Source organism: Moschus berezovskii, chromosome 22 (genome assembly GCF_049115385.1).
Source record: "Moschus berezovskii isolate FMDL1 chromosome 22, NW_MosBer_1.0, whole genome shotgun sequence".
Classification (NCBI taxonomy): domain Eukaryota; kingdom Metazoa; phylum Chordata; class Mammalia; order Artiodactyla; family Moschidae; genus Moschus; species Moschus berezovskii.
In genome coordinates, this window is record NC_142481.1 from 41,393,509 (window position 1) to 41,418,424 (window position 24,916).

The 24,916-nt window shown below is 42.4% G+C and overlaps 1 protein-coding gene across 3 annotated transcripts in view; it reads right to left on the reverse strand.

Annotated features, from left to right (window-relative positions):
• Positions 1 to 24,916, reverse strand: part of FTO (FTO alpha-ketoglutarate dependent dioxygenase) — a 439,075-nt gene that overhangs the window by 165,965 nt on the left and 248,194 nt on the right. The gene's annotated exons all lie outside the window — the stretch shown is intronic.

The window sequence follows — 24,916 nt, forward strand, 5'->3', positions numbered from 1 at the left end:
AGATATTTTTTTTATGCTGAAATATTACACGGCCAAATGTTCCTGTCAAATTGTGGTTTAATTACCTTGGCCCCCATGCCTCTTATAATCACCTGTCATTAGCGACAATGCTGGCATCTGTTTACACGTCTGTCAGAAATGCCAGCCTAGCTGAAGCCAGGGGAGAAGAAAACTTTTACAGGGCTACGGCCTCTGTTTAAAAAAAAAAAAGGTCACCTTAAGGTTGACCTGTCACCACCCAGGGCCATCCCTCAAAAGATAACTTAAGGACAGAACCCCTGAAGCAAACAATGACTTCCAAGAGAAACACATTTTAAACAGGGTTGTTTAGAGATGCTCGGACCAAAGAAGAAAATGTCGGTGATTCATGGGCTGTATTATGTCTCCTTTCAAGGCATTTCTGCTTGCCTCCAGGAAATAACACCAGTGATAATGTGTTCTACATTCCAATGTCTTCAGGGTCTTTCCACCCCGGTGCTCTCCTCAACCTTACAAGGTCACACCTGACACCTATTTCTTCCATTAATTCTCCTCTCCTCCTCCGGGGACTAAGGCTACTTTCCTGGCCACTTAGTAGCTGCCACTGCCTACTCTATTTGAGAGGATTTTCTCCCCGAGACTGGCTTCATTGTAGGCCACCACCTCCCGAGGGTCCCCTTTCTTCCCCACATCCCTAAAAACAAACACACAGATCCTTTTGTCTTGACATTTTAGCACATCAACAGCAGATAAGTGAGAGCGCAAGTGGGAGAATGACTACATCACAGAGCTATTCGAAAACCTGTAACATTTTTAGTTCATGGTGAGGGATTTTGAGGTTCTGATGCTCTTGCAACACATTAAATTGGCCTGAACTGAAGTTCCGACCATAACTGTCTTTATTTAATTTTCTTCAAATTCAGTTTCATCGTCTATAAAGACAATAGTACTCAACATTTGTATGATGACTTGGAGGAAGAATCATGAAAATACATATAAAGCATCAACACACAGTAGGTGCCCGGTATCTGCTGGGCTCCACTTTGACTCCCTCTTTCTTTCTATAAAAACTTTCCCAACTCATAATGACTACTGATTTCAAAGAGCCCATGATTTACTTATGGCTTTTGCCATTTAATCTGGCATTTCTCTCACAACCAATTCTGCCCGCTTTCTGATGACTACCAAACCTCGACTAGAAGACAGCACTGAACACAAAATGGAAACTTTCAACATGTTTTGCAAATGGAATTTGGAGTCATTTCTATTCAGAGACAGCAAACGCCATGATGGAATGAAATCTTTACCCCAACCCTACGCTCTGACGGCTCTGGCCTCTCCAGCCCCATCTCACATTCTTCTCCTCTCGATCACACCTCTGACTCCTGCCTGGCCAGGTTTTCTCAGCTCCTTAAACATCAGTCCCTGTCTTCTCCTTGGCACACAAACTATAATCTTTGCTGTAACCAAGGCCCCTGGCTGCCTCCCTTCTGGCTCAGCAGCCTGTGAGTTCCACCATGAAGGGCAGGGAGGCCAAGAGGCACACCCTACCCCAGCTGCAACAGTGGAAGCACTTTCCTCCACCTTCTAAAATTTTGAGAATATTAGCCCCTTCTCGAACTTGTTTGAGGGCCCTTCCTGGACGCACGCCCCCTCCAGAGTCCACGCTTCATTTTTAGGGCCGCCTCTCTCCCTCTGACCTTCTTTTCTCTTTGACTTTAACCTTCAGTGGCAGTTATCTCAGGGGACTTCCCAGGTGGTCCAGTGGTTAGGACTTTGCCTTCCAAGGCAGGGAGTGCGGGTTCAATCCCCAGACGGGGAACGAAGATCCCACATGCCTCAGGGCCAAAAACCCGAAACATAAAACAGAAGTGATATCATAACAACTTCAATAAACATTTTAAAAATGGTCCACAGCAAAAAATCTTAAAAAACATTTTTTTTAATCACCCCCAGGTTTCAGGGCTGGGCAAGGTGCCTTGTCTTCCCTTAAATGACAAGGTAACATTGTTCCAGGAAAATATTCAAAACCCTACCCACACTCTGAGGTAGTTTTAGGGGAAAAACAATCATGTGTCTTGCCAAATAAAAGACCCATCCACATGTTGTTAAGTTTCTGACACATCCCTTAAAAGAAGAAATCCGAGAACTCTTGAGTTTGCCTTGGTGGTGATGTCAACAACTCTAGTTACTAATTTCTGATTGTTAAGATGCAGTCGAACTTCCCTGGTGGCTCAGTGGTAAAGAAACCACCTGCCAAAACAGGAGACACAGGTTCAATCCCTGATCTAGGAAGATCCCACATGCTGCAGAGCAACCAAGCGCAATGATCACAACAACTATTGAGCCTGTGCTCCAGAGCCCGGGAACCTCAACTACTGAGCCCTCGCGCTGCAACTAGTGAAGCCTGCGTACTCTAGGGTCTGAGTTCAGCAGCAAGAGAAGCCACCGCAGTGAGAAGCCCGAGCACCATAAGTAGAGAAATCACCAAATCACCACAGCTGGAGAAAAGCCCACACAGCAGCTAAGACCTAGCACAGCTAATCAATCAATCAATCAATCTTCAGATCCGTTTCCTTCCCTACCCCTTCCCTTGTTTCTCTGAGATTCCAAAATAAGTTAGAGAGAAAGCTGTGAACTGTCTTCATATATATCAACCATCTATGAGCCTCTTTTCCTTGATAACCACTAGAGCCTGATCCTGAGTGTTACACTTTCCACAGGACCTTAGCCTTCCTTATTAAGTCTGACGCCATGGGTGAAGGGAAAAAAAAAAAAAAAACGCATTTATTTTACAGATATGCTTTGGGGGCAGCTACGAAAGGGTATTCTGTTAGCTCACTGTGGTCAAAGAAATCAGCCATAGCTGGCACCATCACACATTGTTTCAGAAAAATGCACTGTGGAGAATTGACACTGTACCTATAATTTCAAAAGATCTGCTCATGTAAACCAACCAGAGGCATGTTCTGCCACATAATGGAGAAATTCACAGGATGCTGGCCCCCCTGATGGCTTCTGTGGCTATAAAAGCCCCTTCATGCTGGATTTTTTTATATTTGGTAAATTAATAGTTTACTGTTCCAAGATTCCTCCGTGTTTATATTATTGCTTTTCTAACATAAAAGTTTGCAGTTGTTATGGAAACATATGGTAACATTTGCTGCTAAATTTTAAATGCATTTTCTACCCCTGTTACACACCTGAAATGAAGCCAAAAACTCTCTTTGCTTTACATTAGGGTGAAATTCAAACTGGTCTGGATGACTATAAATGGTTACTGTTTGTCTTGGCTCCTACCTGTATCAGATTTAGACGGAGGAATCTTAGGGAAAGAAATTACACGGGATAAAATGGATATTTCTAAATTACAAGGCCTGCAATTCCAGTGGCTCCAAATATCAGCTTTCTGTTTCATCTTAGCCTGCCAGCAAGAAAATGGTGGGGCTGGACAATAAAAGATCGACAACATTTACTCTCCAGAGCCAAAAACTTCTTGTTTTGATTATCCTGGAGGAGGAGGCTGCCAATCCTGATCAGTGAAGTCTTGTTAGCAAATTAAATGGTTGTAGATTACAATGGTGCAAAATGTGAGTTTTAGCCCCTGGCTTCAACGTGAAATGACAAAGGTATACATTCTTCCAACCCATTTTGTTCAGCAATTTTCCTCTGTGAGCATCTTGCGATTCTCAAGTAATTGTTCATGATGACTCTTGGCTCTTGGGGACCTTGGCTTGAAAACACTTATTGAAGCTTTCTAAGTGACCCTATTAGCGATTTCTCCACACCTTCACACTTCATCCAGATAAAGTTTCCTCGTGCAGTGTGGCTAGTCATAAACACTGGAAAAAAATGAAGCACTTAGCTCAGAAAATTATCAGATAAGATCTTGCCTATTTGAGCATCTTTCTGGAATTTTAAATCAAGATGAACCAAGAGTCACAGAAGAACTTCAGATGTGCACATTCAGTCTTACTCTGGGACCCAGGAGAACTAATTCCCACTTACATCTTGGTCCTGGGGGCTTGATCTTCTATGCATTTCATTTGTTAAGAGTCGAGATGAATTGTCACAGGTTAACTCTCTGTCTTTTCTTTTGGGGACTATAACCATGTTATTTGCTCAAGATCTCCATTTTAAGTTTCAGACAAGATCAGACATTATTTCAATACATTTGAAGTGAATGGGTGAAAGAACTAGGACGTTTTTCTAAGCATGGAATTATGAGAGGTTGCCAAAGATCCTTTGCTCCCTAGGCCCTTGTTTGGTAAGAAATAAGTGTCACTTAATGGGCTGGATTTCTCATGTGGCTCAGTGGTAAAGAATCCACCTGTCAATGCAGGAGATGAGGGTTCAATTCCTAGGTCAGGAAGATTCCCTGGAGAAGGAAATGGCAACCACTCCAGTATTCTTGCCTGGGAAATTCCATGGACAGAGGAGCCTGGAGGGGCTACAGTCCAGGGGGTCACAAAGAGTCGGACATGACTGAGCATGCATGCATACATGCATTCCCTAATAACATATAAGCAGAAGGGTCTATGGCGGTAACTACAAAACACAGCTTTATAATCTCCCTGCCCCCCGCTTTTCATTAACTTCAATAAAGAATCTCAAGTTCCAAGTCATCTGTGCAATACTTAGCATGCTCTAGAACACAGAGCAGGACCCGACCAGTAGCACCGGTTACAGCCTTCACAAAATATGGACGACCATTGCATTATTATATTACACATACATAACATGTCTAATATATGTAAATAATATCTGCAAACTTAAATATTATTTACATTATACAATGGGCCTCCCTTGTGGCTCAGTGGGTAAAGAATCCGCCTGCAATGTGGGAGACCTGGTTTGATCCCTGGGTTAGGAAGATCCCCTGGAGAAGGGAAAGGCTACGCACTCCAGTATTCTGGCCTGGAGACTTCCATGGACTGTATAATCCATGGGGTCACAAAGAGTCAGACACAACCAAACGACTTTCACTTTCACATTACCTAATATATAATTATATGCAGTATGTGTTTTCATGTTTGTCTACCTCTCTTCTTTAGAGAACAGAGGGTAATATTTCTTAACCCAACAACATGTAGAAAAATACAATAATTAAAAGGCAGACACCAGAATTATTTTGCAATATATACATATATCAGATTATCATATGGTACAACTTAAACTTACACAATGCTATACATGAATTGTATCTCAATAAAGCTGGGACAAGCAGGTGGGGACAAGACACAAGAACTTCATGGCCTAGGCTCACTTATAACTTGTTATCTTGGGCAAATTCCTTGTCTTTCGGGGTCTTAGTTACCTTAACTGAAGTATCCCCTGAGTTTTAAGATATCGCTATAAAATGGAAATTAAAACAACTCTTCCTTCACTGGGTTGGCATGAAAAGTAAGTCAGGAAGTACGGGGGAAACAGAACAGTGCCCAGCACATAGTCAAGATTCACCAGAGGCCAGTCAGCTACTCTTATTAATGACGATGATCATCACCATCATCTTCTTCATAACTAACAGCATAATTATGACTAAGATACATGTTTCCTAATCCCTTCAGTTTGTTAAGGACAGCACTTTGTGATGTGCTCCACCATCATGATTTTTAGCAACATTCATGAACCACCTACACTATTATATTTCCAGAATTTTTCTTTAAATCAGTTTTAAAAAATACCCGCACAACTTAGGTTCTTCCCTGGCAGTCCAGTGGTTAAGACTCTGTACTTTCACTGCAGGGGGCATGGGTTCCATTCCGGGTCGGGGAACTAAGATTCCACATGTCACATGGGGTGGCCAAAAAAAAAAAAAAAAAGAACTTAAAAAAAAAAACCAAAAAAACCAACAACTTAAAGATGGATTTTAGCCCTATCCTCAACAATATGACTTGGGAACCATGGATCCAAATGTCAATCACGCCTGTTCATCTAAAGCAAAATACGTAACTTTTAAAGTAACAGGCTTCGGTATATTGCAAAATCACCTTTTGTTCCACCTGCGCATTGCGTGTTACTCTTCAGGGGCCTCTGAGTGAGGCCTTGGCACATTTCCAAAGGACCCACCTATGCATGGACTGGGAGACACTTTAGATTTGACAGAAACCTACCACCACCACCATCCACACAGACAATACAAAGCCTTGTCAAGGGACTGAATGTGGGTGACTGTTATGAGCTTACTTCCCTTAGCATATACTCAGGTCCTGAATCCTGTCTTGGTGCTGAAGGATGGTAAAGAACTCCCTTTCACTAGTCTAAGTCCCTAGTAATGAGAGCATCGTGCTGGTGGGGGAGACTACAGACAGGGTGAGGCCCTTGTGAAAGAAAAAAAAAATGATGCTATACCAGAGGTCTCCTCCAATCTCTGCAGACTGCATTAAATGTATTTTGACCCCTGTGCTAACCCATTTTCCTGTGATACATTTGGTACAGGAAAAGATTAATTACTTATGAAAATCAAGCGAACATCTCAACAGCAAATATATTATTGCCATATAGGACAGGACATAAAGGTTTGCACTTGCACCATTAGCTTAGCTATAATAAATGAGATGTTCTATGTGATGTATAATACGGTAAAGAAAACGCATCTGTTTGCTTCTGTAGGAAAGTGCATAGGTGCACCGCACCTGAGTCTGCAAACACTTAGGCCCTCCACAACAAAGCTGCATCCCTCAGAACAGCGATGCCTGAAAACCATTATCCATGGATAATTAACTATGTCAGGACACTGAGGTCCTAACACGAGGTCCTCATAATTCCCCACTAAGGGAAAGACAGTAAAACATTATTATAATATATTACCGATATTTAATAAGAAGACTGTTCTATTTGTGTGTTATTAATGCAAGCTGTAAGTTACAGCAGTGTTTGAATTATTCTTAGTTCTTCTGGGCACTCTATCTTGAAGGGCACAGCAGTGCTCGGAGCTGAAGAACCATAAAGAAATAACTTCCACTTGGGATTAAAATTTTCAAGATATATTTGCAATTTGTTCTGTTTATTTTCCCTCTGATCACATGAAGATATCCATGGTGGACGTTTACCACTGGAAAGGCCATCGCTAAAATGACCACTATTGAGGAAGTTCAAAGCTGCATGCTGGTGAAACATGTCTAGTAGACTCCTTTGATCTTGAGTAGAGTCCATCATTTTGCTTTCTCCAAGTATTTTGGTCATTTTGAGACTCTCCCCTGTAGCACAAAGTATTTAAATTTCTCCATAGCCAGGATCTTTGACGCTTGAAGACAAAAGCCTCTCTCCATTTAAGATGACTTCCTACCGTGTGGGGCTGTTCTTTACCTCGTAATTAAAATAGCACCTGAACACGACCATCTGTGAACGCAGATTACGTTTTTACAAAACATGAATATTCTTTTTTTCCTCTTGCCAAATACCTCTAAAAGTCATAATTTCTGTGACATACTCCCCCTCCCCTACCACCCCAGCCCCCAAAATCTTAAATAAACTTTTACTCCAAAAAAAAAAAAAGTAGGGTGAACATTTTGCCTCTCACGGCAACCTTCCATACATCAATAAAATCCATAAATTAATGTACAGCTCTATAATTTGCTCAAAGAATGAATGAGTTGTCAGTCTTTGCTTTCTGTTTCTAGGATTCTGTCAGTTTATGGCAACCCAGAGACACAGTCTGCCACTTAATTTTCCTCTTCCTTTTTCAAATACACACATTTTGGAAAAGACATTATTTATACAAAAGGCTGCCAAGACACTGGGTTAGGATGGATTTGGATATACAGACTATTTCACAAGCTAGTCTTATTTAACCAAAATAGAGTCTCTTTGGGAGTCTTTTGCACAAACTGCAAATCCATAAATGCAGAGATTATAAACATTGATACAGGCGTTTCTTCCAGAGGGTTTTCTGACCTGATGTTAACTTTATATTAGAAATTCATGTTTCTTTAGAAATGTTGGCTTATTTCAGTGAAATGGTTCCTCTGGTATAGTTGGGGTTGTGATGTCAGCCTGGCTCCTTCCTAATAACCCTTATGAAAAATTTACAATGAAATTGAACCACGCATGCGTAGCAGTTGACTCTCGCACCCGCCAAGGTCTAAGATTATCTTTTTCTTTTTATTAAAGGAAAGAAATCGTTTTTTATATTTTCCTCTTCTCCAGAAGATCAAACCCACATGTATTTAACAACTTCCCTGACCACACCTCCATGGAGCCATCAGTCTGAGCAAATAGACTGAAAGATTATTCTGACCACATGACATCTTTGTGCCATGAAGGAACAACTGGGTTCCCTCATGGCAGAGCTAGGGATGAGGCATAAACTTGAGGGTGTAATAGGAGAAATGGTGATCACCAGCAATGGAGTCCCTGCCCTACCTTCCTGAAGACCAAACTCTTCATTGGATTCCAAACTGCCAACATTTTTGCAGACACCATTTTTATAGTGACAATGAGTACTATATACACCTCATTCACTTTGGAAAACTCTCATATGCTTCCTCTGTAAAAGGAAAGATGAAAGATTGCCAAGTTAAAGGCAAAAAGAAAACACACACACACACACACACAAATGCTTCCTCCAAGCAAGAACTGACACAGAACAGAACAACACTACAAGGTCACAGGAGGCAGTACTCAGATTGCCTCCTGGTTCCCTGGCCAGGGTATTGCCTCTCTTCTCTACAAGTATAAGATGGTGGAGAAGATTTTTCATTCAAAGCAGGCAGGGACTTGCATTCTATACTCAGAACCCTAGCCATACCAGTCTGCAGACATGTATTGATCGGCCTGAACAACACATAAAAACCTTTCAGTCAGTTCAGTCCAGTTGCTCAGTCATGTCTAATACTTTGTGACCCCATGGACTGCAGCACACTAGGCTTCCCTGTCCATCACCAACTCCCAGAGCCTGCTCAAATTCATGTCCATTGAGTCCATGATGCCATCCAACCATCTCATCCTCTGTCGTCCCCTTCTCCTCCTGCTTTCAATCTTTCCCAGCATCAGGGTCTTTTCAAATGAGTCAGTGCTTCACATCAGGTGGCCAAAGTATTGGAGGTTCAGCTTCAGCATCAGTCCTTCCAATGAATATTCAGGACTGATTTCCTTTAGAATTGACTGGTTGGATCTCCCTGCAATCCAAGGGACTCTCAGGAGTCTTCTCCAATACCACAGCTCAAAAGCATCAATTCTTTGGGGCTCAGCTTTCTTTATAGTCCAACTCTCACATCCATGCATGACTACTGGAAAAACCATAGCTTTGACTAGATGGATCTTTGTCAGCAAAGTAATGTCTCTGCTTTTTAATATGCTGTCTAAGTTGGTCATAGCTTTCTTCCAAAGAGCAAGCATCTTTTAATTTCATGGCTGCAGTCACCATCTGCAGTGATATTGCTGCTGCTGCTAAGTCACTTCAGTCGTGTCCGACTCTGTGTGACCCCCAAAATAAACTCTGTCGCTGTTTCCATTGTTTCCCCATCTATTTGCCATGAAGTGATGAGACCGGATGCCATGATCCTAGTTTTCTGATTGTTGAGTTTTAAGCCAACTTTTTCACTCTCCTCTTTCACTTTCATCAAGAACCTCTTGAGTTCTTCTTCGCTTTCTGCCATAAGGGTGGTGTCATCTGCGTATCTGAGTTTATTGATATTTCTCCCGGCAATTTTGATTTCAGCTTGGGCTTCATCCAGCCTGGCATTCGCATGATGTACTCTGCATATAAGTTAAATAAGCAGGGTGACAATATCCAGCCTTGATGTAGTCCTTTCCTAATTTGGAACCAGGATGTTGGTCCATGTCCGGTTCAACTGTTGCTTCTTGACCTGCATACAGATATCTCAGGAAATCTTATTTTCAAATAAAAGCCTTTGAATTATGGCTAACGTTCAAATTGTCAACTGACACACACAAGCTCAATTCTCCCCCTTCTCTCAAAAATGTCGGAGACCTAGTAAGATGGATGCAGCCTCCTTGCTGCCCACTTCGAATAGGGTGTGAACTTTCCCGTTTACTTCAATCTCACTTCTCTGTCTTCATTCATCCAAATGATCTGCCAGGCCCTCCCTGCAGACATTTGAGCTTGCAACCTCTTGTCTGAATTCACTAGAAAATTCACAAGTACCCAGGTATTCAGCGGTTTTATGGTCAAAAGCTCAGAAGAACACGTCCGTGATTAAGTCCAAACTCTCTTTGGGCATGATTTCACCATTTCATGTGCCCTCAACATAGGGTCTCTCCAGAAAAGACGAAAACTTGAAATCGAAAAATTATAGGTACTCCTATGTTCATAATAGCACTATTTACAGTAGCTAAGACATGAGAGCAACCTAAGTGTCCATCAACAGATGAACGGATAAAGAAGATGTGTGGATGTGTGTGTGTGTTTGCTTAGTTGTGTCTGACTCTTTGTGACCCCATGGACTGGAGCCCACCAGGCTCCACAGAATTTTCCAGGCAAGGGATCTTCTCGACCCAGGGACGGAACTCACATCTCCAGCATTGGGAGGTGGATTCTTTACCACTGTGGCACCTGGTTAGCCCTACACACGTATATATAATGTGTATATATTACTCAGCCATAATACTGAGTGTAATAATGTGTACTACTACTCAGAAGAATGAAATAATGTCATTTGCAGCAACATGGATGGACCTAGAGATTATCATACTAAGTGAAGTCAGACAGAGAAAGACAAGTATCATATGATGTCACTTAGATGTGGAATCAAAAAAAAAAAGATATAAATAAAAGGATAAAATGTTTACAAAACAGAAATAAAGTCACAGAAAACAAACTTATGGTTACCAAAGGGTAAGGGCTGGGAAGGGATAAATTAGGAGTTTGGGATTAACAGGTACACACTGCTATATACAAAAAGATAAACACGTAGGAACCGTGTAGCACAGAAACCATACTCAATATTGTGTGATAAACTAAAATGGAAAAGAATCTGAATATATATACATATATATATATAACAGAATCCCTGTGCTGTGTACCTGAAGCTAATACAACACTGTAAATCAACTATAGTTCTATTAAAAAAACAACAACCAAGTCTCATTCTCTAAGTCACATAGCCCAGGTGTAATGGTCTCTGGGGCTGTTGGTACAAAGGCAGGTACCTGTGTGAACACACAGGACATGCTCTAAAATACACAGGAAGAAATGAGCAGCTCAGGTAAGGCCTACTTTCCTTACTACGCAGAGCAGTCACCCGGCACCACGCCAGCGCTGTTTTGTGTTTGCATCCCTCAGACTCGCCCTGAGATTTCCACACGCGCGCCTACTTGCTTAGCACACCCGCTCTGACTTTTCTGCCACAGTCTGCTTCTAGTACTGCTGGAAGATGCTGTGCTTAAGAAGGCTCCCAATCCTCAGAGGCCCCCTCAAAGCTTTTAAAGCGAGCATAACATGTGGAATTTCAAATGAAGAACCAACAGCGGAAAGATCATTTACAGTAACTATACAAACAAGCTAAATGAAAGACTGGTGTTCAAGTCATTAAAAATAATAATGCCAAAGCCCCAAGGGCTGAAATGTAAAGCTTCTACTTCGTGCAAGGAAACTGAAAAGAAGGGTGTTTATTATCCCAATCAGAGAACCTGTTAATTTATTTAGTAGGCGATTTTAAGAGGATGTTCATTCACAGTGAAATCTCATTTGATCAGACTGGAAGACGAGTTAACAGCCACAAGGAAAACGTCAGCTGAAGCCCAGGACTTTGGCCAGACAAGCAGTAGCTGGAGAGACCAGGGCATCGCTGGGAGAGTCCAGTGTGGGGCTCCTGGGAGACACAGCCCCTGATGCCTCCCACCCCTCTCCTCCTGGGCTCTCCAGAACCAAGCCCAGACTTAGTTATAGAGTCATCTCTCTCACACTTTGCAGATGATGCCTAACATCATGACAACAGAAAAGAGGCGAGGTCTCCGGACCTGCCTACCTACAACAAGTTTCTGTAAAGTAATGAATACAGACAGCTTGGGGACCGGTCACCTGTGCTGCCTGCCTCTTCCTGCCTGCAAAGTGAAACCACCAGGGACTGGCAGAAGGTACTGGTCTGACAGGGCCAGGACAGCCTTCCTCCTCAGTGACAGCCTGGGCCTCCCCTCTTAAACTTGACCCACCGTAATTCCTTCACAATGCGGCCGTGAGGCAGCTGACAGTAGCAGCTGTGGCTCCTAAGCGAGATGGATGGAATTTTCATAACTGGTTCCCCAAGTTACATTTTACCTTCAAGATAATTTATGAGCTGCTCCAGAGCCTTGAAGAGACAATATGCTTGCCATAAAATTAACTGTAACAGTCTTGTAGGTTATAATTAACACTGGGAGGGTAGCACCAACTGGATGAAACACATGGCATAATTGATGGTGAAACTGGAAAGGGGGCGAGCGAACGGTATCATTACGGCACACGCTGCCTTAGCAGAACTGATGCTTTCCAGGGGTTAATTACAATCGCCTTCTAGGGCCGCTGTTCTGGTGGGGAAGAGGCCAAAGCTGGCCAGGGAGGGCTGGAAATTTCCTGGCAAGGTCCTGGGGCCCCTGGACAAGGAGGCAGAGGCTATCGGCAGGATGGGGCGAGAGGCAGGCCGAACCCAGAGCAGGTCGAGCATCTGGCAGGATGCTTCCCGGATTTCAGACCGGGCCCTCCACATGCCTGCCTCCTAGACATGACTTCATTTTCTCCGTAAACCGCATCTTTTTCAGTGATGATAAAGATCTGGATGAAAAGAAGGGAGCTGGAACTTCCAAAGCCCTCCCCAAGGCTTAGGATTGTCATTCAGATAACAACGTTAACAGAATCGAAGCATTTCAATGTAACGTAGGCAGAAGTTTGTAAAAAATCAAGATGGTCCACATTAAACCTCAGGTTTATTAAACTACAAAGTGGCACCCTTTCCAGAGAAGAGGATGAAAAGAAAGCTAGTAAGAAATGTAAGAAAAGCCTTGTCGATCACTCGTCTCTTGGAAAGAAACACTAAGCTATGTCTCTCCTGGTATGGATACTAAAAAGCCTAGTCAATACCCCCCAAACACCAAATATTCTAAACACACAGGAGTCACTCAAATAATTTCAATAAGCAATGTTAAGGTGAACGGACCTATTTTTGTTGTTTGATTTGTTTGTTTTGTTTCTGTCCTGGGACAAGAAAAATCGTCCTGATAAATGAGGCAACAGTGTCCCCTACAGGCCGGCAGAGCTATTCCCTACCCCCACCCTTCACCCCATTCCTTCCTCAACTGAAAGCCAGAGTTAAACTTTTATCTAGAACCTGGAATATCCATTACAGGGAAAATTTGTAAAATACACTGGGGACACCCCTGAGATAAAATAAAATTACTGCTCTTCACGTGCGGCAAATTGTTTCCTAGACATAAACATACTGTGGAGCAGTGATTAACCCATTATAGAGAAGATAAATGCTACCCGTTCAGTCTAAGGAAATCTACTCAAATCAGCCTTAACTAACCTGGCTCTGAAATTACTCCACTTAAAAGTTTTACAGATCCTTGGAGGCTAAACTTTGATGCTCTCATCTGGGCCCCTACTCTCCCAACTTCTAAGAGACTGTAACCAGTATAGAGGAGATGACATAGCTATCAAGGTAAATAACTCTACTTTCAAGGATTTAAGGCAGGGAGATTTATAAAGTATGAGCTGGAAACTACTTCCTTAGAGACAGAGATGCCCCCAACAACTAAAAAGTATGAAACGTGCTTAGGTACCAGAGGAAATACACATTCACAGACACACACCCATCTATCTCCATGCTGGGAAGGTCCCTGGGAGGTTTCTAACTCTTAAACTGTGAGACCCAGGTCAAGCACTAGGAGAACATGTGAGTGGCTGAGAAAGAGGAAAGTCTTGTTACTCCAGCTCCGGCTGTGGCCACAAAACAGAGGTCTGAGCTGGGATGTCTCGGCTCAAATTCCATCTCCACTGCAACAGAGGAGATGCAGGTTCCATCCCTGAGTCAGGAAGATACCCTATAGGCGGGCATGGCAACCCACTCCCGTATTCTTGCCTGGAGAAATCCATGAACAGAGAAGCCTGCTGGTTGACAGTCCACAGGGTCACAGAGTCAGACACAACTGAAGCAGCTGAGCAGACGAGCATGCACTGTTAGCTCTGCTGCCCTGCAATGACTTTGCATCTTTCTGTCTCCCTTTTCTCACCTCCTAAAGCGTTTAAAACTTTGTCTGGCACTTAGAGAGTTCTCACTAAATGTTCACTGCTAGTATGGCTAAAATTAGGACAACTTCAGGTTTCAAGGACAGTGGAGGTAGAAAGGTAAACGCCTTCAGGAGTGACAACTACCCCAACTTCAGTGGCCCCCTGGGCTCTAACTCAGAGGGTCACACCTTGCCAGAGAGGGAAGATGCCTTCGAGGTCACTGAATCAAGCCAGTTCTTTTGTAGACAGAGCTGCTGAGATCCGATGTCTCTGACGTGCCCAGAGTCTACAAGCCGGCTGGAGACAGCATTCAAATTGGTATTCAAGCCTCTGTCAATTTGATGTGACAGTCCTGACTCAGGACAGGGCCTGACACAGGTTGAGTTCTATCTAACATTCCCTCCTTCACCAATTCAGCAACACCCAGCCATACCATGAGGCTTGGGTTTTACATGGGGGCACTCTCGCAAAGGAGAGGCCAATTTGAGTGAGTCTGGCCTGCACTGCTCTTCACTTTTTTGTTTTGATCTGAAGAGGAGCAGAATTTTTTTTCCTAATTTTTGGCCACAGCATGCGGCATGGGAGATCTTAGGTCCTCGACCAGGGATCAAACCTGTGCCCTCTGCAGTGGAAGCAAAATGTCTTAACCACTGGACTGCCAGGGAAGTCCTTGAGGAGGAGGGGTAATTTTTATTGAGCACAGAGTATGTGACAGGTATTCGCTGTAGGTGTTTTCCATGGAATCCCTTAAACATGTCTAAGGAACAGATTCTCTTATTATCTGCTCAGGCAAGTTACAAATGAGAAAACTGAGGTCCAAAGGGGTTAAGTAACTTGTCGAGTTCAACATAACTTGCTTGGAATTTCAGAAGTAGATCTGAGATTCAAACCAAGGCCATCTGCTCAGCATCTATGCTCCCAACCTCTATACCATAGGCATAAACTTTACTCTGGAAGAAATCATTTTTCCCCCATTAACACTGAAAACTCTCTGGAGACAAGGTAACCCAGATTTTATCCTCTGGCCCATAATCACATCGAGGCTTCTCCCCTCTCTCACACACTTGAAAACAGGAGGTTCTTACCCACGTGTAGGCTGTACAATTACTCAGCGGAGCAGTGCCCCTCACAAAGGCCGGGCATATAAAGAATCACACAAGAATATTTCTGGTGAGCCTGCCACTTTCATCTCTGGGACAAGGACTTCTCCAGAATCCAGACTTAACCCCTTGCACTGCATTATTAGACAAGATTATTATTTCCCCTGGTCAAGTGTGATTCATTCCTATAACCTCAGGGAGTACAGTAGCGTCTGGTACCGGGTAGGCACGTGACAGATATTTGCTAAATCAGTGCATGCGTGACTGACTGCTCACTCACAGGAATCATAAATGCCATCTATTAAATGCTGGACTGCACTGTCACACTGCCACGTGTAATCTCCCCCCCACCAACACCAATGAGACACGTATAGCTTCTAACTGTTTACTCGTAAGAGATATTTGTGAATACAACGTGACATGAATCTAAGACTTCTTTAAAGTGAAAACATTTAAAGTGACACATCTTTTGTGTGAAAGTCATTGGGAACTAGGGTGCAAACTATCTAAGAAAAAATGAATGCTGTGGACTCCAAGGATGGTGAGCCTAAATCTGACCCACTAGCACTAGAGCTGCAAATCTGATAACAAGTGATTATCTTAGGATGAACATGAGAAGAGGAAATTTTAATCTCTGTTTCAACTGAATGACTATATTTTGCTTCCACTGTGTGCTGCACAGGTAGGACATGGCAACTGTGCACATTTTTTTAAAGAGTTTTTTTTGAGTGGACCATTTTTAAAGTCTTTGTGGAATTTGTTAAATTCCATAAAGTTAACAAAGTTATGTTATTTGTTAACATAATTGCTTCTATGTTAAATTTTTTTTGGAGGGGTTTGGAAACGAGGCAGGTGGGGTTTTAGTTCCCCAACCAGGGGTCAAACCTGAACTCCCTGAATTGGAAGGCAAAGTCTTAACCACTGGACGGCCCAGGGAAGTCGCCGCACATTCTTTTTTTAAAGAAATGTTCAGAGTTCTACTCAGGAAAACACTTTTTATTGGTCATTCCACTTGAATAGAAGCTCCATGAGAGAAAAATGCTCATCGGTTTTGTTCACTGCTGTTTCTGACACCTGGAACAGTGCTTGATAAAAAGCTGGTGCTTGATAAGTATTTAATGAATAAATCAATGAATGAACCCATGTTTTCTCAAAAAACTGAAGAAGCACTGCCTCTAAGAAACAGCCAGCTACCACTCAGAAAACTGCCAGGAGCACATACTGAAGCCTATGTGTTGATTTTACAAATAAGATGCGCAGAAGTCAATTGGCTTTTGTCCCCCATAAAACTGTTCAAATCATGACAGTAACAGTGGTAATAACATTAACAACACTTGCCTCCTTAAGATAAGTTGCTGGATCCTGGAAGAAAGGTAACTTTATCTCTAGACTCATTTAATCCCTATGCTCTAAATTTATACAATGTTTCATTTCCTACACATTTATGAGGAGGTTTTATGGAGTTATCCGATTTTATGGAGTAATCTGGTTCAGAGACACAAAGGACATTCTTCTGCTAGGGGCAGAAGAAAGTGGAGACTGCAATTATTAAAGGAGATGGGGCAGACGCATTAAAAAGAATGACAAGGATGACAACTAGTCGGCCAGTGCCTCCCTGCTCCCCTACCCCCAATGCTGCACACACATTTAGCTCATTGCAGGGGGCAGCCACTGAACTGGAGATGCCGCAACTTCTGGTTCCCAACTAACCTGACCAGTCAACTGACATGGTCGGATGACCCATCACATGTTGTCTCACAGGACAACAGCCGCATCACCACATGGGCTTCCCTGGTGGCTCAGGTGGTAAAGAACCTGCCTGCTAATGCAGAAGATGCAGGCTGGATCCCTGGGTCGGGAAGATCCCTTGGAGAAGGAAATGGCAACCCACTCCAGTATTCTTGCCTGGGAAATCCCATGGACAGAGGAGCCTGGTGGGCTGCAGTTCATGGGGTTGCAAAAAGTCAGACACGACTTCGTGACTAAACAACAACATCATCCTATAGCCCAACCTCAAGGCTGGTGAGTCCACTTATTGTGACCATGACTTCCTAGTATTAAAGACAAATTTGGCCCCAATGCCTAGTTGCCAAGCCTGAGCTCATCACTGTGCTGCCCATCAGGACATCAGCAGGTAACCGGCAAAGATCAGCTGCCCTTTGAAATATGGACTCGAAGCCATACTCAGCCTCAGCTCTGCCCTCCTGGCATGAAACCGACTGCTTACTCAGAGAAATGACCCTGGGGAGGACCTTCCCCCTCCCCCTGTCCTTCCTTTTTTTATTCATTCAATTTCACTTCCAGGAAGGACAGGGACTCAGGAACAGCTGGCTCAGGGAGGAGATCATGTCTTCTTGTACTGGTCCCGGCTCAGTTCCATGCTATTCACTCCTGGGCTCTTCCTCGAAAGCCCAAGTCAGTCTGTGCCCAGAGAGCCCTTCTTCCCTCATGCTGGATGCAAGGGTCAGAGGTGTTGGTCTGGGAGTTAAATACCAGAGACTCAGCACCTATTAGAGATCTCTCCTTATATCCAGTTTCAAGGTTTCCATTCTTGGTAGGATTAGATGACTATAAACTCAAAGCAATAGGCCAATATCTCAAATGCTCATTCCTCCTCAAAATTATGAAGGAGGGACTTCCTTTGTTCCCTCTTTTTAATGCATCTTTCTTTTTAATGTGTCTGCTCCATTTCCCACAGCATAGAGCACAATTACCTGTATATAGTAAGCACTCAGAAAATAACAGCTTATAACTGCAAAACTGGACAGGGGTAACCTGGCAGGCTTGAGTAGAATTCAGGTTTGCCAGCAGACAAAAGGAGAGATCAGATAACCAGGGAGAAAACTGTACAAGCCTGACAACCAAAGTCGATCCACACAAAATATTTTACCTGTTGCATCCATACCAGAGTTCTGAAGCTGATTAGCTTAGGAAAGTAAACGCTGTTCGTTACAAGATCTGGGTTATAACAACTTGATTTTGGAGCCTGTGCAAAGTGGATCCATCCTGGAGGTAAGTGGTGATGGTTGGGGCTGTGGAACGTCAGGATGATCAATAATAAGATGTCTGGGTGTTTCACTTGTCCAGAAAAAGATGCTAAGTTGGCAGCGTTTTGAGAGGCCAAAGCCCAGTGTGGGAAAGACACGTACACACAGACATCTAGGGGGACTTCCCTGGTGGTCCAGTGGCTAAGACTTTGCCTTCCAGTGCAGGGGGTATGAGTTTGATCCCTGGTATGGGAGCTAAGATCCCACATGCCTCTTGGCCAAAAAACCAAAGCATAATACAGAGCGATATTGTAACAAATTCTATAAAAGCTTTAAAAATGGTGCACATCAAAAAAAAAAAAAAAGACAACTAGGTCTACAAAGTTACTTTTAACTGGAAAGAAGTAGTTCTAAAAGTTTTTCTAAGAAACTACCATAAACAAAAAAAAACATGATTTCAAGGTTCATCCCCACAGTAGTATGTATTAATTCTTCATTCTTTTTTATTGCCAAAAAATATTGGCTATAAAAAAGAAAAAAAAAACTTTTCTCAAAACCATTTTAAGGCTCCTTGGACCCAACTGAAATTGTCTACTAGGCAGATATAGTAAGCCCTGTTTGAGCCTAGAAGAGGGTGGAGCTTAGGTGAACAGACTTTCCGTTGGATTGGGCTACATTCCCATCCAGAAAGCAATGTTCAGAAATTCTGTAATGAAAGAAATCTAGGAGAATGGTAGAAGGGGATGTAGGGGAGACTCAGAAAGAAATCAATACACACATGGGCCACATGCAAATAAGTAAAGGACTGGGCACACTCATGCCAGCTTCGTTTGGAGCTCTATCCATCCTACAAGCCATACACCCTAACAGACTCATGACCTCTTTACCACTTAAAGGGTTAAGTCCTTAAGTCTGTCATGTTTTAAAATCTCCTAATTTTAAAAAAAGTGATCTTAAATAAGCACATGAAAAGATGCTCAACATCATTAATCATCAGGGAAATGCAAATCAAAACCACAAGGAGATAACACTAGGATGTCTATAATATAATCCAAAAAAAGGAAAAGAACAAGAGTTGGCAAGACTGTAGAAAAATCGAAACCTTTAATGTACTACTGGTGGGAATGTAAAATGGTAGAGCAGTTGAAGAAAAGAGCTTGGCAGTTCCTCAAGAAGTTAAACATGGAGTTGTTATATGACCCACCCATTCCAGGCTTAGGTTTATACTCAGAGGAGCTGAAAATATGCCACTCAAAAACTTGTACATGAATGTACACAGCAGCACTATTTGTAAGGCCAAAAAGTTGGAAACAACCCAGATATCCATCAACCAATGAATAGATCAACACAACATGGTCTATGCATACAATGCAAGATTTTTTTGGCAATAAAGAGGAAGGAAGAACTGATACAATGGGGACGAACCTTGAAATCATTATGCTAAATGAAAGAAGTCAAATACAAAAGGTCACATATTGCGTGATTCCATTCGTATGAAATGTTCAGAATCGGCAAATCTATAGAGACAGAAAGTAGATGAGACAGAAAGTGGTTGTCAGGGACTGTAGGGAAAAGGGAAACTTGAGAGTGGTTGTTCACAGTTTCAGGGTTTCATTCGGGGGTAATGGAAATGCTCTGAAATTGAATAATGGTGATGGTTGTACGATCTTGTGTATATTCTAGGAAAAAAAATCATTTAACTGTATATTTTCAAATGATTCATTTTATGTTACATGAATTATATCTCAATTTAAAAGACCCCTGAATGGCCTGGCTTTCATCTTATTTTTTATATTTGCACCTTGCCGAGCAAAAATTTAAAGGAGAATGCTTTAAAGTTAAAAAGCACACTTCATTCTGGACGTGTACCTCATCTCCCTGAGTTATCCTTCACCCAACCCAGTGAGATTTCTGCTCACTGCAAATCCCTGTGGATATAAACAGTCAAGTCAAAACCTAAGATGAAAAATATGGTAACTTTGAGTAATGTTGAGTAGATTTTTATTTCTATTTTAAACATAAGCATTGTCTAGGTGTAGCTTGTATGAGGTAGGCAACAGTGTTCAATTAAGGAGTTTTCAACAGCATGGCAATGTTAGATTTCAGAGACATCTACAATTAAATACTTTCCAGGGAGGGTTAGAGCAAAGGGCCACTCTTGTGGTCACGACAGCTCTACTACTTTCTTTTCCACTGCTTTCCACAGCCTCTTTCTAGGAATTTCAGTTCTCATTACCAGATAAACTCTTAAACTGACTGCTGAGCACACATTAAGAATTTATCTCATGCACAGCACCTCACACAGTATATTTTATATCGAATAGGTATACAAAATACACAAAAATGCCCAGGACTTTCCTGGTGGTCCAGGGGTTAAGAATCCACCTTGCAATGCAGGGGATGTGGGTTCAATCCCTGGTGGGGGAATTAAGATCCCACATGCTGCAGAGCAACTAAGCCAGCACACTGCCAACTACTGAGCCCACGCCACAACTAGAGAGTCCATGCACTGCAACAAAGAATCTGGCATGATGCAAGGAAGATCCCTTGTGTCGTAACTAAGACCCAAAGCAGCCAAAGAACAAAGTTTAAAAATGTATTTTCTAAAATGCTCATTGAATGAAATCATCATCTTTCTGAAAGTAGAAGCATAGGATGTCCCTCTGAAGAAGAGCACAGAGGTTTGCAAACACCAATGTCGCTGGTCAGAAACCAGTACAATCAGCGCCCAGAGGAAGCTGGGAGAGAGTTTTGAATATGTTGCTTGCTTAGTCGCTCAGTCACGTCTGACTCTTTGCGACCCCATGGGATGTAGCCCACCAGGCTCCTCTGCAAGACTTTTCAGGTAAGCATACTGGAGTGGGTTGCCATTTCCTCCTCCAGGGGATCTTCCCGACCCAGGGATGGAACTTGCATGTCCTGTGTCTCCCGCACTGAAAGTGGATTCTTTACCTGCTGAGCCATACGGGGAAACCCCTTAGACAGATTACTCTTATCAATTCACAAGTAAAGGAATGTATAGCTTGAGACTGACCCATTGTTGGCTCTAATCAGCATTGCTATGATGTTTCTTTGAAAAAGGGATAAAGAAAGGAATACACATATCTACTCAACTAACATTAGGCACTTTCTTATTTTTACAGGAAAACTGGCAAGTGTAGGAGTAAGACAGTATGCAAGAGTCACATGTATATTTAGTATCAAAAAAAAAAAGAATGTACAACGTTCAGTGGCCAGTTGCTGAAACGGATTGCAATATTTTTGTAAAGCATTTTTGCTAAGGCTTGACTTAGTTATATTCTCTCGACTAAGCATGCAAGCAGGAAAAAAAATAATTTGCTTCACATTCTGACATGTTCAAGGCAAAGGAAGCCCATTCCTTTCCTTAAGCTGACTACAAATAATTATTCCATAACAAACACGCCCTTAGATTTTTCAGTGATCAAGGCAAGACGTCAGGGATTTGTGTAAAATAAACAAAGGCACTGATTTTTTTTTTTTTTTTTCTCATTTAGAAAAACAATTCGGGCCTGGACATGGAACTGTACCTTTTCTTTAGTGCACTTTTCAAATGATAATTTCTTCCACTGTCACCATTAAATCTTAATCCATTCCAGCTCCTTGCATGGGTCATTGAGTCTATATGTACTGCTGTTATTTTAAAATGTTTCCCCTTGGTAGGGAAAGAGGGGGAGAAAAGATGTTGAGGGCCAGATGGGCCTCTTCACAGTTCATTTATCAAACCTAATACACTGGGCTCCACCCTCCTCTCACTCACTACGGCGGTTAAACTTCCATATAATTTGGTAATCATTTTCATTATCAGAGAGTGACCCCTGAGCAGCCGATCCCGGGACACCCAGCCCTTGCAGCTGCTCTTTTTCTGCCTTTTCCTACAGTAGACCTTAAGAACCTTCGAGTTTATTAGCTGCAGACTGACCTTCGGGCTGCAGAGGTCAAGAAGGGGTCAGATCAGAGGGCTTGGCCAGTTCTTTAAAAGCTATAACAAGCTGTCCATCAGGCGGAGTGGACTGTATAAACAAAGCCAAATCTTAAGAAATTCGGTACCACTTCTGTTAACACTTACCCTGCATTCACACGGCTTCTCCCGATGTACTTGGGATCTTTCAACTCCGGGGAAGTGAATAGACAGCCCTAATAAGCCTATTTGGAGAGGGTTGTTTATGGGATTACTGGGCTTGGGGAAGGAAACCCACAGGACTCAGATATGCCTCGAGAATCCCAGGGTCGTGTGACACTGTGACAAACTCAGTTACACAGAATTGACACTTTCCTCCAAAAGCCAAATTACAGGGAACATATGCTTTCAGTTTAAGAGACTTCAGTGCATCCCAAACAATGGCTCGGCTCCTGGCCCTTGCAGAGAGAGACAAATATTTGAAAACCAAGTTACGAGTTGCATGGAAGACAGTCTCCCTAATACTGTTCACATAAATAAAACTACTAAAGCCTTTATTACAACAAAAGCTAGCACCAGCTGCGGAGTCTCAGTGACCTAAATTTCTCCAAGTCGTACTCTTTCTAATGCATTCTCTAAGGTGCAGTATCAGGTAATTAGAGTCATCTGTATTTAACTTTCGGAGGAAAAAAAAATTTCTATTATCTAAATCTCAAGGATCCCCAGATAGCTGGGGTGAAAAAGTAAAATACCATAACCCATTGCTTGGCCTTTGGCAAGCACTAATTATTATCTGCCAGAGTACATTTTTCCTTGTGTAATTCCGAAGCACACAATAGGCCCACCTCTGAAACCCAGGCCACTCTGGGTTAGTGCCAGAGAGGGTGTTTTATAACTTTCACCACCGCACGCCCGATGGCCACTCCAGGCGATGCCCAGTTCCAGACGGCCAGGGGAAGCTTTGATGAGGAAAAGAAAGGTGGATGGTAACCGTCTGTTTATACAGACTGCATGGACGAGTCTTTTAGATAGATCAATGAGACGAGAAACATCAAATGGGGCTGGCAGAGGGGTGGGATGGGGGGTTGGCGGCGGGGGGGTTGGTGGTGAGGATTACGGTTATTGAATACTCTAAGGACACTTCTGAGCTCTCAAGACACTGCCCTCTTGAAATTTTCTTTCAGGTGTTTGGTTTTAAGGAGGTCTGCAGAGTGTCAGCGGCTAAGCTCTTTCTTGTCTCCTCCCCTGCCACAAAGGAAACTCGACAAGTTTTGTTTCAGATGCTAGACTACATCAACTTCAGCCCTGGCTCCAACTCCTGATTAAATTGTTAGCAGTTAAGGGCCAGAAATGCAGCAACCAGACTCCTTTTAAAAACAGGCCACTTTTGGCCACGCCGTCTGATGAGTTGGTGTATTAGGAAATTATTGTTAACAAACTGAATGCACTCAACAGAGGCAGTCCATTCTCATTCTCAACATTTTCTCTAGCTGTGCTGTCTGGTGAGGGGTTGCGGGGAGAGGGTTCACAGGGGAATTCTTTACTTTCTTTTCTTTCCTTCTTTCTCTCTCTCTCCCCTTCCCTCCCATCCATCCTTCCATCTTCCGCTCTCTTTCTTCTTTTAATATATTTTTTTAAGATTTTTTTTTTTATGTGGGCCATTTTAAAGTCTTTACAGTATCTGTTACAATATGGCTTCCATTTTATGCTTTGACTTTTTAGCCACGAGGCATATGGGATCTTAGCTTCCTGACCAGGGGTCGAACCCATATCCCCTGCATTGGAATGCAAAGTCTTAACCACTAGCCCGCCAGGGAAGTTCCTTCCTTTTGTGTTTAATAAGAATCACCAGGGGAATTCCCTGGCAGTGATGTGCTTAAGACTCCATGCTTTCACTGCTGAGGGCCCAGGTTTGATCCCTGGTCTGGGAACTAGGATCCCACAACCCTCATAGCACAGCCCAAAAAAAAAAAAAAAAATCACCAGGGGAAAAGATATAAAAGGTCAAAGAGAGAGGGCAATCTCTTAGATGTCCCCTCATGGATATTCCACTATTTAATAAAATATGCATACTTTAATGGATATACATATTCAAACTGTAATAGAAACATTTTTAATTAATTATTGAAACTTCGACTGAAAATCATTTCATGACTATAGCTGAAACTGTCATTCTCCCTGACCACACTACAAAAGGGGGTAAGAGGAAAAAGTGACTGGGAATTTTAAAATCATGATTTCAATGCAAGTCTAAATTCAGAAACAATACGCATATGTGAAAAAGCAGCTTTCTGATACCAAATCATAATGGATAGTTCATACTCTTCACTGTCTCCTTTTTTGGAAAATGCTCATCTTCAGCCTTGTTCAAGGAAATCTATTTTTATGATAATTGTTACTAGTAAAGCCATTAATTATTATAAATTCTGTTGCATGAACTCATTTGGAGAATATTATGGCTATCAATAAATGTTCTTCACTCCCAGGCACACAGAATTTTTAAGCATCAAATAAGACTTGGACGCAGCATAATTTTCCTGATTCCTCTCCTCTTGCTCAGAGACTGATGGTAATTCAACAATACGCAATACACATCTAAAGGATAATTTTAACATTTGAAGGAACTGGTTCAAGGCTTCTACCAGCAAAGCATTTTTCAAAGAAAAGCAGGATAACATGGTACTTAGCGTGCAAGAATCCGTTCTGTAAAAACTGATGATCTATAGACACTTTTTACCAGCCACAGCTGTCCAACCACAGCTAA